Raw genomic sequence first — 16,922 nt, 5'->3', positions numbered from 1 at the left:
CTGCGTCTCTGTTGTCTTCTCCGGTCCTTATTTACTAGTGGCACCTCTGCTTTGGAGGTTGCTCTGCATGGGAAAGGTTAACGAAGTTCAATTTTAAGTGTATTTTCCAGTTCATTGAGTGCTTCTGCTAAGGGTTTGACAGACACATTTGTTCATCCACACTTTCCTTCACGAAGGCATTGACAGAAAGTGCGTTCTCCTCTAGGATTTTTTGTCTTAGGCTAATTCCTGGTCTTTGGGTAATTGTCATTACTAGCAGCCTGAGTTTCATTGGCTTTCTTTTTCTTAACAGTTGCCAGTAATCAGTAATAGTTTGTCTCAAGATAAATATCGACACCTTATGGAAAATGAGACTGTAGAGACAGCTCCCGAATCATTGCTTTGCCTGACAGCTGTTCCTTGTCAGGAAGAGGCATCTGTTCTATTAAGCTTAGAATTTTGTTGGATTATTTTTTCCTCTTTCTGCTTGTGATTGTAGATGTGTGGGATTTACTGTGGCTTCATACCAAGTTTTTGAGATAAAATTTGGATACGTTTTCCATGGAGTTGTGGGGATGCTAATCTGAGTACCTGGGGCATTTGTAACAGATCCGATGATAGTTCTTGTAACCGGGCAACGGAAGAATTAAGCTTACCTTGATTCATCTTTTCCTTCTTTCAGTTGTGGCTTGGGAATAAAACTTTATTTTTGGACCCGTTTTTAGATTTTTAAAAAAAATAAGTTTCTTTTTTTTTTAATAATTTTTTATTATGTTATGTTAGTCACCATACAATATATTCTTAGTTTTTGATGTAGTGTTCCATGATTCATTATTTGCGTATAACACCCAGTGCACTGTGCAATATGTGCCCTCCTTAATACCCATCACCAGCCTATCCCAGTCCCCCACTCACCTCCCCTCTGAAGCCCTCAGTTTGTTTCCCAGAGTTCACAGTCTCTCATGGTTCATTCCCCCTTCTGTTTACCCCCCCTTCATTCTTCCCTTCCTTCTCCTACTGATCTCCCTGCTATTTCTTATGTTCCATAAATGAGTGAAACCATATGATAGTTGTCTTTCTCTGCTTGACTTATTTCACTTAACATAATCTCCTCCAGTCCCATCCATGTTGCTACAAATGTTGGGTAATCGTTCTTTCTGATGGCTGAGTAATATTCCATTGTATATATGGACCACAACTTCTTAATCCAGTCATCTGTTGAAGGGCATCTCGGCTCCTTCCACAATTTAGCTATTATGGACAATGCTGCTATGAACATTGGGGTGCATATGGCCCTTCTCTTCACTACATCTGTATCTTTGGGGTAAATACCCAGTAGTGCAATGGCTGGGTCATAGGGTAGCTCAATTTTTAACTTTTTAAGGGACCTCCACACTGTTTTCCAAAGTGGCTGTACCAACTTGCATTCCCACCAACAGTGTAAGAGGGATCCCCTTTCTCCACATCCTCTCCAACATTTGTTGTTTCCTGCCTTGTCAATTTTTGCCATTCTAACTGACATAAGGTGGTATCTCAATGTGGTTTTGATCTAAATTTCCCTGATGGCTAATGATTTTGAACATTTTTTCATGTGTCTGTTAGCCATTTGTATGTCTTCATTGAAGAAGTGTCTGTTCATATCTTCTGCCCATTTTTTGATTTGATTATTTGTTTCTCGTATATTGAGTTTGAGAAGTTCTTTGTAGATCTTGGATACCAGTCTTTTATCTGTAGTGTCATTTGCAAATATCTTCTCCCATTCCGTGGGCTGCCTCTTAGTTTTTTTGACTGTTTCCTTGGCTGTGCAGAAGGTTTTTATCTTGATGAAGTCCCACAAGTTCATTTTTTCTTTTGTTTCTCTTGCCTTTGGAGATGTGTAAAAAAAAGTTTCTGATCATTTATAAGAATTCATTTCAGTGTGTAGATAGGTTTTTTCCAGAAAGAATATGTAAAAGTTAAAGAAAAGAAGAATATGTAAAGATAATGATAAGACTCTATCTTAGTTTATAATAAAATGGTAACATAATCTTTTAGAGAGAATGTATTTTCAGTGGTTAGGAGAAAGCTTTTATTTAAATGAGTGTGAGAGAATTGACCTTGAAATATTGGTCTGTCTTTCTGAATTCCAAATAAGGATTAGATTAGTAAAATTTTGTTATAATTGGAGGACATTTGCATTCCTTTAGCATACTGGGTAGTGCTTGGCCTATAATAGGGCCTCAGTTAATATCTAATGACTAAATGAAAGAAAAAAGTAGCCTTTCCTGATTACCTTTCTAGTATTTTGTTAATGAGATTCAGGTCTTACAAATATCTTCATATTCTTACGTTTCAATTCCAGAGTTTTGCTTGCGCCAATAATGAATAGAATGCATTACAATAAATTTTTGTGTGTGTTTGGGTTGAGCTGAACATGAGCTGAGTAGGGACACATAGTCACTCTAATTTTATTAATTTTTATTTGGTCTATGTTTCATTGAGATTTCTTGAAGATGGGTAGTTGAAGAAAAGGTGGAATGGTCTAGAAGTCCCTGGAGTTTTGCCTGGTACGTACCTCTAACTGGAAAAGATGGCGGTTCTGTTTGCATGTGAGACATGCTGCTGTCAGCCTATTTCTGATCATGAAGGCTGCAAGAGTGAAACAGGAACTCTGTCTGCCTGTCTCAGTGAAATAGCAGAGCCATTTCCCCTGCCACGGGAGAGCCTGACCTAGACTCGTCCGATACCTGCATTTCCCTTGCTGATTACCCAGACTTTAGGCTTAAAGTTTGAAACTATGAGAATTGCTTTTTTCAGAATTCCATTCTAATGGAGGAAAATAGTTTGTTCTGATAGTCTTTCTCCGTTTCATGGATTTGAATTACGAGAGGCCAGGTTGGTAAAGTAGACCTGACATTTAAGCAGGTGGCTTAATGGAAGTTGGGGCAGGAGGAGGCCAGGCCAACTTTGACCCCCAAGTTTTTTGCAGTGTGATTTTTCTTCTCATCGAGAAGGGAGCAACCTTCTTTAACTTCTAACTTACGTGAAGGCATATCGGTGACATCTCTGATAAGGTAATGTTTTAATCCACAAGTAATTAATTACTCAGATATTTATTAAGTACTTTTTGTGTGCTGAGCACTCTAGGTATGGGGCATACAGTTGGGAGAAAAACCCAAGAAGCTTACTTTGTTCGATGGGGAAGGAGCAGTAGGCATTTATCAACTAGTCACTAAAATAAATACAATTATTAACTGTGAAAAGGCTAAAAAGGAAGAAATGCAGTGATGGGAAAGCAGGTGTGAGGAGAATTTGGCCTGGCTGGAAGAAGCCAGAGCTGTGAGAAAAGTAGAGCGTCCCGGGTTCTGAAAGAGGTGGTGTATGTGCCGGGAACATTCGTGGCAGAGGGAAGGCAGCCTCATTAAAAGACTACGCGGGATTTTGAATTGCTCCTTTTCTCCTACTTGGTCTAAGGATGACCTCTTTGTAGCTCGACTCACGTAGGCGGCTGTGAAGTGGAAGCAAGCCCTGGAATGAGAGCATCCTTCCTGCTATGAGTGTGAACCACCAAGCTTTCTGGGAGGCCAGGCTCTTCCGCTTTTGCGGTTTGCCTGGTGAAAACCAGCTCTCCATTTTGAACGGGCAAAATTGGCTCAAATAAGGGCAATGTCTGCAAGTAATATTTAACCATTTTTCAAACAGCAGAACGAGTTAAAAAAAATTTTTTAAGGGAAGAATATCTCAGCGTTCAAAGCTTGCCAACATAAGCACGTAAGCATGGGTGTTTTATATATCCAGTGTCTTACTGATTTTTGTGTGTGTAAATTCCACCCCCTCCCAAGTGTCTGGCAGAATTTAAAATCTGCGAGGTTAAGGCCTGTGATCCTAAGAGTTGTTATTTTTGGAGAGAATTTCATATCCTCTGGAAGAATCCAGAAAGATGCTGGAGCAGGGGAAATAAGATGATCTTTCTTGGGTTATTTAGCTGGGATTGTGTAAAGAGAGAAATAATCTCTCCAGTTCATCCGTGGAGCCTTGGGATAGAATTTTAATGTTTCTCACTGGACTTCCCAAATGGCGTCTTAAATGGTGTGCAGACACTTCTGTACTGACAGGCTTGGGTAAATTTGCATTCTTAAAGCCTGGTTTCCACTTGGTCTTCTTGGCAATGGCTAACATTAGAAAGACTGACAATACCAAGCGTTAGCAAGCATGTGGAGCAGTTTGCGCTCTCACACTTTGCTGGTGGGAATGTAAAAAGGGTATAACTGCTTTGGTCAACCGTTTGGCAGTTCTTTGTAAATTCAAACATGCCCTTCTGACTCAACGACTCTATTCCTAGGTATTTACCCAAGAGAAATAAAAACATGTCCACATAAAGACATGTACATAGAGGTAGATAACAGTCTATTTGTAATAACCAGTAATCGGAACTCACATGTCCATCAACATGTGAATGAATAAACACATTATATCCTATCCCTGCAGTGGAATGTTCCCTAAGGAATGAATTGCCAGTGCACGCAGCAATGGGGATAACTCAAAAGCCTTATGTTGTATGAAAAAAAAGAAAAGACTGCATGCTGTATGATTCTATTTATATGAAATTCGAGAATGGACAGAACTTAAGCTGTAGTGGCAGAAAGCCCATCGGAAGTCGACAGGGTTGGGGTCGGGGACTGACTGTGAAGGAGCATGAGGGAAGTTCTTGCAGTGGTGTTAAGTGTTCCACATGTCGTGGCAGTGGTTACTTGCGTGTATACATTTTTCACAGCTCTTCAAACTGCACACTAAAAATGGGTATCTTTTATTATATGTAAATATATTCCACAAAATTGATTAAAAAAAAAAAACCTCTTACAGAGTCACTAGCTGGATGATTATAAGAATTTATTGACCTCCTCTAGTTAGGAGGACAGAAACTAACCCTCTCCTTTATACAAATGAGAAGTTATCCTAGGTGGCCCTTTTGAGCCCTCAGACAGAGCAGGCGTGTATCATGTAAACCCGTGTTTGCATCGATCAGATCTAAATGTTGGACTCTTCTAAGCGCCTTATAACACCTGGCACATTGCCAAGTACAGATAGACTATTCCCTGTGCTTAAATAGAAGATGCTATTTAAATTTGTGGCTTACTACATACCTGATTATACTTTAGACTTTGAAACTTAGAACTGTTAACTCATTCAAAGTATAAAGCAAGCCCCACCACAATAATTTCTACAGTTGGTTGCCCCCTGCATGATATTTGAGTCTATAAAACTAAACTGGAAACGTGCTAAGAAGTTAAAAATCAGTTTATTATTAGAGGCCAGTTATCTACTGAACATTCCATAATTTCATGCTTGAAATCTATTTCCTGATCCTGTTTTAATTCAGTATGTACAATGTCTCATGCTAGCCTTCACATTCACAAGTGGATAAAAATCTTTCCTTGGCTTCTACTCATTGTCCGCATAAAAAGAAGCATGAAAAAATTTTAATTTTGTGATTAATACATTCTTTTACGTATTTTGTTGAAACAAAATCTTAATCTTTTGAAAATGATTTTAGATTTTTAGGGAGCAAAATTTTTTTATTTAAAAAAATAGTTCTGGGGGTGCCTGGGTGGCGCAGTCGTTAAGTGTCTGCCTTCGGCTCAGGGCGTGATCCCCGCGTTCTGGGATCGAGCCCCACATCAGGCTCCTATGCTAGGAGCCTGCTTCTTCCTCTCCTGCTCCCCTTGCTTGTGTTCCCTCTCTTGCTGGCTGTATCTCTGTCAAATAAATAAAATCTTTAAAAAAAATAGTTCTGAATGGTCTTTGATGAAATAATTTACGTAAATGGATCCCCATGGAAGGTAACGATGTGGGATGGGAGCCTAGAACCTGGCAACACTGCTCTCCATCTCAGTGGCTGTCAATCCTAGGTGTCCCTTAGAATCACCCAGAGAACTTTTCAAAATCCAGATTTAGGTGCTACGACCACAGCCCCAGGAGTAGCAGTAAAACTTACTGTATTTGGAAAGATAGTGCTGAAGATACTGAAGCTGAGGTTGAGAAGCTTCACTATGTTACAGTTACACCCTGGGTTGTCTTCTTTTTTTTAAGATTTTATTTATTTATTCGACAGAGAGACAGCCAGCGAGAGAGGGAACACAAGCAGGGGGAGTGGGAGAGGAAGAAGCAGGCTCCCAGCGGAGGAGCCTGATGTGGGGCTCGATCCCAGAACGCCGGGATCACGCCCTGAGCCGAAGGCAGACGCTTAACCGCTGTGCCACCCAGGCGCCCCCCTGGGTTGTCTTCTAGGTCAGCTTGACATAACGATACATTCTCGGTACTACATTCTATCCAAAAAATACTTCTTAGTCTCTTTTGTGTTGACAGGCCATGGGTAAAGCTCTGAATTTTTCCAGGCTTCACTTTATTCAACTGACCAGTTCAAAGATTCCTTTGGGTTCTGAGTTTGAGGATTCTGAACTCTTTGGAAGTTTTTTGCCAAATCCTATTCCATACATGTCATGTAGGGAGAAATTCAGGCTGTTAATAAAGCAAATGGACACTTAAAGCATTGATGAGGGTTCGAGAGCATTCTTTATAGGTGTTATTGGAATTGGGGTAAGCAAAGTTAATTGTCAGCGATCTGGCATAGAAAGAAATTCTTTTTTTTTTAAGATTTATTTATTTTGGAAAGAGAGGGAGAGCGGTGGGAGGGGCAGAAGGCGAGGGAGAGAATCTCAGGCACGCTCCGCACTGAGCGCAGAGCACAATGCAGGGCTCAGTCTCGCGACCCTGAGATCATGACCTGAGCCAAAATCAAGAGTCCGACACGTAACCAACTGAGCCACCCAGAGGCCCCTAGAAAGAAATTATTTTTATCCACTTTCTAATTCTGACTGGATCTTATCACAAGGTCTCTAAATATTAGAAGAGAGAGAAGGGAAGAATGCAAGACAAATGAAATTTGACCTTGATAGGAATGGCTTATTTAGGGATGATGAGTTAACTTTCCGAAAGTTCTTATCCAGGAAAATGAAAAAATCCACACCAAACTCAGAGGTATATAAATGTATTCACAGGGAAAGAAGAAATACAAAACAACTATAATAATGATATCTATTTGTTATTCTTTATTATAGAAGTAGTAAATATTACTGAAACTATGACTCAGAAAATTATGTAGAAAAAATAAGAATATTCATCTTGTTTATATTATTTGTTGTAATTCCAGTTAATCCTCACAACGTTCCTATCTGCTGGGTGGTATGTCTTCATTTCACAGGTGAAGGGACCAGTGTTCATCAAAGGTCATGACATCCCAGAGTCACCATTTTGGGAGTGACAGACTGGGAAATTCATCCAGTCCTTAGTACCCCACGGGCCACGCTCCCACTGCCTTAGCACCTCATTTCCTCTGACTTAGGTCATGAAGGGGGTGTGGTTTAGAGAAGGAGATGTTTGAAGGGGTAGATTCCTCCCTAACCCTTCAAAACTGATAAGACATTGAACAGTTTTGACCTACACTGTGTCTTGTTATCATTTCAGAGGTTATTGACTAATAGACTCTCCTACATTTGTAATATGCATCAGGGTAAGCCTTTTCTGTCTTTATTAGAGAGATGTGGCATATAAATCCAGCCATGAAACTTTAAATCACTCTAGAAGACAATGCAATAAAAAGTTATTTCTACTGCCTTGATCATAATTCTTTCTAGATCCTCTTTTATTTTATAAAAATGCAGTATCCTGTTATACTTTAGATTGAGAATTTGGCTCTTTTGTGAATGTGCATAGACATGTTTGATGTAAACATTTGTAACAACAATAATCCTTGGCTAGGTGAGGTTAAAAGTAGAGAGAGGCTGGGGCGCCTGGGTAGCGCAGTCGTTAAAGCGTCTGCCTTCGGCTCAGGGCGTGATCCCGGCGTTCCGGGATCGAGTCCCACATCGGGCTCCTCGGCTAGGAGCCTGCTTCTTCCTCTCTCACTCGCCTGCTGTGTTCCCTCTCTCGCTGGCTGTCTCTCTGTCACATAAATAAATAAAATCTTTAAAAAAAAAAAAAAAAGTAGAGAGAGGGTTTTCTGGAATGTCTTCTGGCCCAGTAGATCCTGCCACCAGTGTCATTTATAAACGACCTTCAGTATAGCACCTGCCATGCACCTATCACTCGATTCAGTGTGCAATCCAATTAGGTTGGCACCGAGCCCACCTTCAAATTGGTGATAGTAATAATACTAGTAGTAGTAATGGTATTTACTGAGTTCCCATATCAGGCATGGTTCCTTCTGCTTTACATGTATTACACATACTTAATCCTTACAGCCGTGTTATGAGATAGAAAACAGTACTGTCTTCAACTTGTAGATGAGGAAACTGAGCATATAGGAGTAAGTTATCTTCCCCAAGATCATCAGCTTATGAGTTACCAAACAGGGATTTGAACCCAGGTCGTTTGACTGTAGGTCTGTATCCCCTTAGCCACTGTGCCCCCGTCCCACAGTAGAATTTTCTGTCCCTCCTTACACAGCTTTAGCGATAAGCATGTCTTGGTATTACTCTGCCTTCCTACAGGGGTCGGCCTTGGTTGGTTTCGGCTGGGTGGTGACAATCCTGGACTGCTAAGAAAGCATATCAGAATGACTGTGGCTGTGTTTGACGCTTAGAGAAAATTCGGAGAGGGAAATTAAGGGAAAATCTGAGAGCCTCCTGACAGGAACATTGCCGTATTTGAACTTGTTTTTGTTCAGTTATGTAATAGAAAAAAAGTGGATGTCTGAATATTTTTTAGAGCCTCCTTGGTGGTTCTAGAGCTCTTCCTGTGAAAACTGGTGGTAATAATATGTGAGTCTCCTAAAGCCTTGTGAATAGGACATTCCAAAAATGGATAACTAAGCCCTTAACAGGTATTATCTCATGTAATCCGCACAACGGTCTTGTGATGTGGCTTCTGCTTTGCAGACGAGGCTTCACGTGGGTGAGTGCGAGGCTCAGGGCCCCGGGGCTGGAGAACGTCGGGGCAGGACGCAAGTGTGCGCGCTTTTTCACTTGTTTTGCAGGACAGGGCTTGGTCTGAGAAACAGAACTCTCCCCTTCCTTAAAAACAATGTGGCAGCGTTCCTTGAGCAAAGCGTTTTAATCTCTGAGGGTTTAGAGGATATGCTGTCAACCACTTGAGCTTTTCTAGTGGTTTAGCACGCCAACGGAGTTTTCTTTTTCCATTCTCTCATGTATGCGTTCCAGTACTAAAGCCAGATGGAAACAAGGGAAAACTCTTGACAGAGGCTGGTGCCAAAACATTTCATTTAAAAAGGAAACTCCATCTGTGTGCTCTTCTATCCCACAGCCCACTGTTGAGAGCAGGGATCTTGCAGCGGATTCACTTATGTTCGCTTTGGTTAATGTTGACTGATGGCAAAGGTAGAGCAAGCCTTGGGCAGGGCGATTGCACACTGAGGCAGCTCTCCTTCTGGAACATGGCCAGCAAGCGTCTGTGTACCTGGCAGCGGCCGCTGGCCGGGAAGGCAGGTGATCTGAATCCGCGCAGATGCACTCTGGTGGTGGTGATTGTCGGAGCTGCCACGCGTAGCAGTTGGTGCTCTTTGCCTTTGCATTGCAAGTTGAACAGCATCAGGATTCCATTTGTCGGTCGTGTAGTCAGAGGCACTCGGGGATGCCGCCAGTCACTGCTGCCCCCTGCTTTCTTCTAGCCCCGCTGTACAAAACACAGGCTTCGGGGTAAGACTGACTTAGGGGGAAATACTGGCTGTAGAAGCTCTTTGAGACTCAGTTTTCTCATCTGTAAAATGGAAATAATATCTATATCCCCAAGGGCTTTTCAAAGATGAACTGAGCTCCTTCTGTGTGTCAATAAGGCCTGATACACGGGAGGTCTTCAGCTTTGAGAGCAACGTTATTATCTTGTCACTGAGTGGGACATCCACCAGTTCCTGCCATACAAAGTAATTCATCTGCAGGTTTTTATATTTTTTTTATTTTTTTTAAAGATTTTATTTATTTATTCGACAGAGATAGAGACAGCCAGCGAGAGAGGGAACACAAGCAGGGGGAGTGGGAGAGGAAGAAGCAGGCTCATAGCGGAAGAGCCTGATGTGGGGCTCGATCCCACAACACCAGGATCACGCCCTGAGCCGAAGGCAGACGCTTAACCGCTGTGCCACCCAGGTGCCCCCATCTGCAGGTTTTTAGAAAACACATTAATACACGTCTATGGCAGGCTTCTGTGACCCAGGTCATTTAAGACACAACCACAGGAAAGCCCAGATTTTTCTTGGCAGTTTCCTCCCTCCCCTTCCATACTTTTTTCCCTTTCCCTCTCAAGCTTGCTTTCCCCTCCCCTCTTTGTCCCATTCCTGCCAGGGAGCTCACGGTCATTCTGGCTCCCGATTTCTAAACCAAGCTTCTCTTAATTCTCTGTGTTCCAAAATTATTCTGCAGCAGCCCCCGCGAAGCTAGAAATGGAGTGGGCGGAGTGGAGTGGGTTGGGGGGCACATCACACTGGTGCTTCTGAAAGTCCGAAGACTTCCCCTCTGATTTCATGGGTGTTTGTACCTTACTGGGTATACTGGGTGCTGAAGTCATTGCATTCAGGCCTCTGTATCCAACTTCGTGGGGAATTAGAACTGGCTTAGTTGATGGAGTTCCTGTTCCTGAAATGGGAGATGTTATTTTCCTACACCTATCTTTATGGGATCAGAAGAAAAATGGAAACAAAACAAAACAAAACATTCTCTGGGGTCAGTCAAGTGCACTTTAAGCAAACAGCAGAAGTGGGAGAGGCTGGTACAAACGCCTGTGGACCCAGCTTTTCAGCCCAGATCAGGTTCTTATTTGCCCAAGTCTTTCCTGTTACCCTTCCTTTAAAGAGAGAACAAGCATGAGTGATATTCATCTCCCAGAACCCGTCCCAGTTACAGTCAGGCTACACCATATGCAGCATTTTCCTCAAGAAACTATAAATAACCCCAAGGACATTGAGCTTTCCAGGTTGTCCAGTACTGGGAAGAATAAATGACCAGTTGGTTACTGTGCCCTAAGCTCGAGCACACCCCTCCCTGGCCTCCCATGTCCTATTCATAATAGCACGTAGCACTGCTGCTTTGTGTGTGTGTCAGTTTGCTTTCTGTTTACCTCCCCAGACTGCGGGCCCCTAGAGGGTAGGAACCAGGTTGTCGACACCTCTCTGCCCCCAGTGGAATGGATGAAGTGCCGGCTGGGGGGGGGGCGGCGGTGGGCAGGAACAAATCAGGCAATATTCCACTCTTCTGAGCCTGCACCATGGACACACTTTCTGGGGCAGAGCTCCAGGCTGTGACCTCACGCTTTTGCTCTGGGTTCTACCAGCTGGAGCTGGTTTGGCCCTTTTTGGTTTTTGTTTTTGTTTTTTCTTGCTGTGGTTCACACTAAGATGCTGCCAGGTGATCTTGTTTCCTCTTGGAATTCATCAGGTTACTGAGTAGTTTTTATTCTACCCATCAGCCCCGTTACTAAGCAGAAAATACGGATTTCCCTGATTTATTCAGACTCTTAGAATCATCCAGAATGAGCAATTTATAAATGCTTCCATTGTAACGTACAGTGGGGAAGCTGTTATCTCAAATTGCGAAGTATTTGAGTGTTTCTCCTAAAGAAAGTTCTTATTACAGAGGAATAAATGACCATTTAATGGCATTGAATATATCAAAGCTTTCCCTGAATGCTCTTTCCCCACAGGAATCATTTTCAGTTCTATATTTCCTTAAAAAGTTCTTTCAGGGAAAAAATGGAAACTCTGGTTTTATTAAAACTCTCTCTGAGAATATTCATATTGCCCTCCCCGCACACACATACCCTTTTAACTCAGATTGTGTTTTGTCCACCACACATGGATGCCACGTGGCTTAGGTTATAGACCCCACGCCTAACTGCATTTCGATGTCTGTATTCAGTTTCACAGATTATGCTGCTCTCAGAAGGGGACTTGGCAGGTGGGTCTGAGATCGCAAGCCTTGAGGCCTTGAGATCTGAGTTCTCATTTTCATAAAAGGAAGCAATAGAATTGAGAACGGACCGCTCTGGTTTCCAGCTAGTAGGAGAGAGCAGTATTTACATAAGCGTGTTTCTCTGGTCAGAATCCTTTCCATCTTGCAGGTAGGTAAGATCATTGGGGATCCATGACTGTTTATTTCTCCCAGTAAATGTACGTGTGTTATCAGGAACATAGAAAGTGCCACTGACAAAAAAGAACGAACAATAGGAAAAATCATGTAAAAATCATGATTTTGGCTGTTCAGCTTCTTGTTTTTTAGTACTCTTCCCCTCCGTTGTCCTCTATTTTGTCCTCTCTTTTTCGTTTAACACAATAACAAAAATTTTTATTATCCACTCTTTGTAAAGGTAATTTTAATGGATTTTTGAGTACCATAGAGTATCCATTTTTTCTGTTGCTGGATGTTTTGTTTTTTTCCATGTTCACAGACATCAGGAACTTGGTCTTCCTTTTTTTTTTTTGGTAATACCTGTCCGACAGGTGAGGACACTGAGAATCACACAGGTTACTTGTTAAAGGAAACATGCGCGTTGCCCGGGAGCAGTGGGTGAGGCTGGAACCCCGGCACTGTGCGCTTTGTGCAGGGCTCTGCCGTGGGCCAGCGGGAGCTGATTTCAAAACCCATGTCAGCCAGAACGCCTTGAAAGCAAAACACTCTATTACGCTCTGTGTGCTTCATGACCAGTTAATCATCCCCATGATATTTCATAAAGTTCTAGATCAAGTTCTCTTTGAGGTACATGTGACGCCTGCTTCCATTAGGGTTAGGGCATTATTTCTGTTCCCTATGCATCTGCAGGTCTGTGCAAGTGTGTGTGTGTGTGTGTGTGTGTGTAAGAAGGTCTATGTCTTACCTAGAGTCAGCCCTTAGGCTCCTCAAAAGAGGAGTTCTTCCTCTTTCTGGTCTGGTTCATTTACATATTCATTAGACGTCTACTATTGTATTGCTGTTAGGTGAGGAATGCGGGAAGTGGTAAATATCAAACAAACATATGCACGCTGTTTTTCTAGGTCAGTGCATTTAATTAATGATTCACATCTGGCGTTATATCAGATCCAACATTTGGACCTACCAAGCAAACAGGCTGAGGGAAATGAACTTCTTAGGAAGTTTCTTTTAGAACTCTAGAATTCTATATCTAGAAGAATCTTTAGTCATTCCCAAATCAAACACCGATGTTCACACGAAAAACGAGGCCCACAGGGGGTGGATGGCTTTCTTGGCATCATAGAGCAACGACAGTAAGGCAGAGGAAGGAAAACAACATGTTCAGATCTTCTTGCCAGTTTGGTTTTTGACCTTGGAACAGACTCTGAAGTGGGGTAGATGAGAAAGAGATGGGATTAGTGGTTAAGCTGAATTTGAGGCTAGATCTCCATGCTATTCCTTTTCACGTGTCTCTGCAGGAGCAATTTGTACCACTCACTGCTGGGAAGAGCCTCTTGGCTGCTAATCATCCAAGTGGCTGTGTCTCTCCTAGGGTTGGAGTGTTGCAAGAAACCGGGCGTGGGCTCAGCTGTAAAGGCTAAGTGTTTACTCTTACGCCCCTTCTCTGTTACTTCCTACGGGCATGCAGATCCATAAAGTGGAGAGTGCCCAGTGAGAGTGTTTGAGGGGAAAGACCAAAGTGCCTTTGTCTCTGAAGGTACTGCACCACCCGATCCACTGGATTAAGAGACAAAAACAATAGAATTTTTACTTAAAATGTAATTGTTTTTGAATTTATGTATTCATGTATGCTTTAGAATCACCATAATATTTTAGACCAGTAGTCGAAGTGTATAATGTACAAATATGCATATATTGGCAGTTAATACTCATAAATTTTTTATTGAGAGGATGCATGGTTAAAAATGGTTGGCGAGAGGCGCCTGGGTGGCGCAGTCGTTAAGCGTCTGCCTTCGGCTCAGGGCGTGATCCCAGCGTTCTGAGATCGAGCCCCACATCAGGCTCCTCTGCTAGGAGCCTGCTTCTTCCTCTCCCACTCCCCTTGCTTGTGTTCCCTCTCTCGCTGGCTGTCTCTGTCAAATAAATAAAATCTTTTAAATAAATAAATGAATGAATGAATGAATGAATGGTTGGCGAGCCCTAGCTAGAGCCCTGGGGGATGGAAACCTTTGCTACGGTAATAATAGCTTCTCACCAATGGACTGTAATCTGTTCTCAAATCTCTGGCTTTTAGAGCTGGTTGCCCAAAGTAGTGAGCGTACAACTGCCCTTGGAAATCAACCTCAGCCCACACTCCCTGCCCCCCAACCTACCCCTCATGATGCCATGGCTTTCTGCAAGGTCAAGAGCCAGCCACCTGCTGTGTGAACTAAATGTCCTAAATGTTGTCACAGTGCTTAGCCCTTGGTAGTTCCAAGTGATGGGCTCTCCTTTTGGAAGCTGAAATCCGGTTGAAACAGTTATTTGTTTCCGTTTTAATATTAGGTTTGATTGGGACTGGATGTAAAAGTCGGTGACTTGCTTTTAGTCCACTGTCATCAGGTCGGGCCTGGTTTATTTAGTTCTGAAGCTTCTTGGCCTTTTGTACTGTTTAAAACAGGGAAACGTACATTTCCTTTCTGGACCGACATTTATTGATTCATCCAGGGGAGCCTCATTCTTTGCTGATATAGCAAAGTCCCTGGCTCCCCTATGAGCAGTTCTGTTGCAGCTAGTGCATTTCCTTTTTTTGTATATAAGTACTTTTCTTTGTCAGTGGTTATATTTCATATGTCAGAGTCGTAGAGACCATTTACTTATAGCTCGGCTATGCCAACCTTCTTTGGGAATGACATTTTTTGAACTTAAATTCAAATACTGTACTAGGTCTACAAAAAAAAACATGCAAAAGTGCCACGTCTTACATAAAGGTAAACAGAAGCCACAATACCCCCTTTTCCATGGAATTTAGAACTATTAAAAAAGATCACTTTTGTTTTCAGAAATAACCTAGCTCTGAGATTGGACTTGATTTTCTGTATGTGTTTCAGAGATTATCTTTACCCCTTTCTGCATTGCTTTTCGCGTCACATGTCCTATTCAACTATTATTAGGTGCTAATCTCCTTTGGTCTTTTTTGCCACCCATCATGGTTGGCCACCGTTCCCTCACTCTGCAATCATTTTCTCTTCTTCCACCAAGGCAGTGAAAAACACAGTTCCTCCAGGGTGACTGATCCCTTAGGAGAGAGATAATATTGTTTAGGAAAACTTTTTAAGACTGATGGGTAATTTGAATACCTCCCCTGAGGGCATTTGCATTTGCAGAAAGTGACATCCCCTCTAAAACGAGTGGCGGTGGTGATATTAACACTGAGAGCATTTATGGAGCAACTAGTACCACCCGGTGTACACCTTCTCAGATCACTGGATCGGGGGTCGGTACACACCCTATGATAAATGGTAAACATCTGGGCACCCTGTTTCGATCATTACTTTACAGTGCTTATTTCTTTAGGTATCTGTTGGAAGTTCAGCGTTGTTCATTTGCTCAGCATTGATACTTAAGGACTCTTGCCTGGAAACTTCTTGTGTGATGATGGCTCTACCTCGAATTTTAGAGGTCAGCCTGTTTTTGTTTTTTTTTTTTTAAAGATTTTATTTATTTGACAGAGATAGAGATAGCCAGCGAGAGAGGGAACACAAGCAGGGGGAGTGGGAGAGGAAGAAGCAGGCTCCCAGTGGAAGAGCCTGATGCGGGGCTCGATCCCAGGATGCCGGGATCACACCCTGAGCCGAAGGCAGACACTTAAGGACTGAGCCACCCAGGCGCCCCAGAAGTCACTTTTTTTTTTTTTAAAGATTTTATTTATTTATTCGACAGAGATAGAGACAGCCAGCGAGAGAGGGAACACAAGCAGGGGGAGTGGGAGAGGAAGAAGCAGGCTCACAGCAGAAGAGCCTGATGTGGGGCTCGATCCCATAACGCCGGGATCACGCCCTGAGCCAAAGGCAGACGCTTAACCGCTGTGCCACCCAGGCGCCCCTAGAGGTCAGCCTGTTAAATTGACTTTGAGTTCATTTAATTTGGCTGCTGTTGGTTTTTGCGTTTTTACAAAGAGTGTTACAGAAAAAAACGCGACTTGACCCTGAGGAGCCTTGCATCACTCATTTTCATAAATCAACTTAGTAACCAAGGGCACTTCGGGTCGTAAATGCCTCCTTCAGTTTCAAAAATTGTGTTTGTGTTGTTTTCTTAAACCACTGTTAGCCAGCCTTCCAGATAAAATTCACTGGCTTTAAGACTGTGACATGATAGGGATCTTATTGCCAAGATTTCTCTACATAATATTTCAAACTCGCTTCCTTCCAAAATCTAATTTTATTTTCAGCTACAGTACAACTCTGTGAATGTTGAAGTCAGAGGAGGGAAGGCATCTTCTTCCCCATCAAATGAGTTCTCTGAGTCTGAGCTGGAAATACTTTGCAGGTCACAAGCAAGGGGAGAGCTTTGCAGGAATGAGTTTAAATTTCCCTGTGACCAGTTTAATTTTTGCCTAGAGGTAAGCATAGGATGGTAGTCACTGAAGTCTTTTGAGGATACAGCATTTGGCATTATACAAGGTGGTTAATGTCATAAATACTTTGGTCTGTGCAGTCTTAAACATGAGATTTGGATTGGAATGATGTTCTTAGATTGGTGACTCGGATTACTCTAATTTTAGCCTAATCTCATGAGCCCAATTAGAACTTTCAAGTTTTGCTTTTATGAGAGATGCTTTGGAGAGCATCATTTTCCTAAATATCTAATGAGTCTTGAAAAGATGAGAGTTCTGCATGTGTGCTGACAAGTCAGGTGCGCCGAATTGGTGAGAAGTGGCAGAAGCCCTTCTGATACGAGGCTGTCTTCTGTCATGAGTAACGAATGGGGGAAAACCTAGCCCCAGAAATGGCTAATCAAGTGAGAGTTCTGTGCGCATAATCTGTGTGTCTTCCATTTCCAGGATCAAAG

The 16,922-nt window shown here is 42.4% G+C and overlaps 1 protein-coding gene across 5 annotated transcripts in view; it reads left to right on the top strand.

Moving 5' to 3' along the window:
* The window catches only part of STXBP6 (syntaxin binding protein 6), a 238,478-nt gene that overhangs the window by 72,209 nt on the left and 149,347 nt on the right, over window positions 1-16,922 (top strand). The window lies entirely within an intron of this gene.

This window comes from Ursus americanus, chromosome 35 (assembly GCF_024610735.1).
Source record: "Ursus americanus isolate L20-20 chromosome 35, mUrsAme1.1.p, whole genome shotgun sequence".
Taxonomy (NCBI): Eukaryota; Metazoa; Chordata; class Mammalia; order Carnivora; family Ursidae; genus Ursus; species Ursus americanus.
Note: the sequence above shows the minus strand (reverse complement) of the source record. Positions and strands in the feature narration are given on the sequence as shown.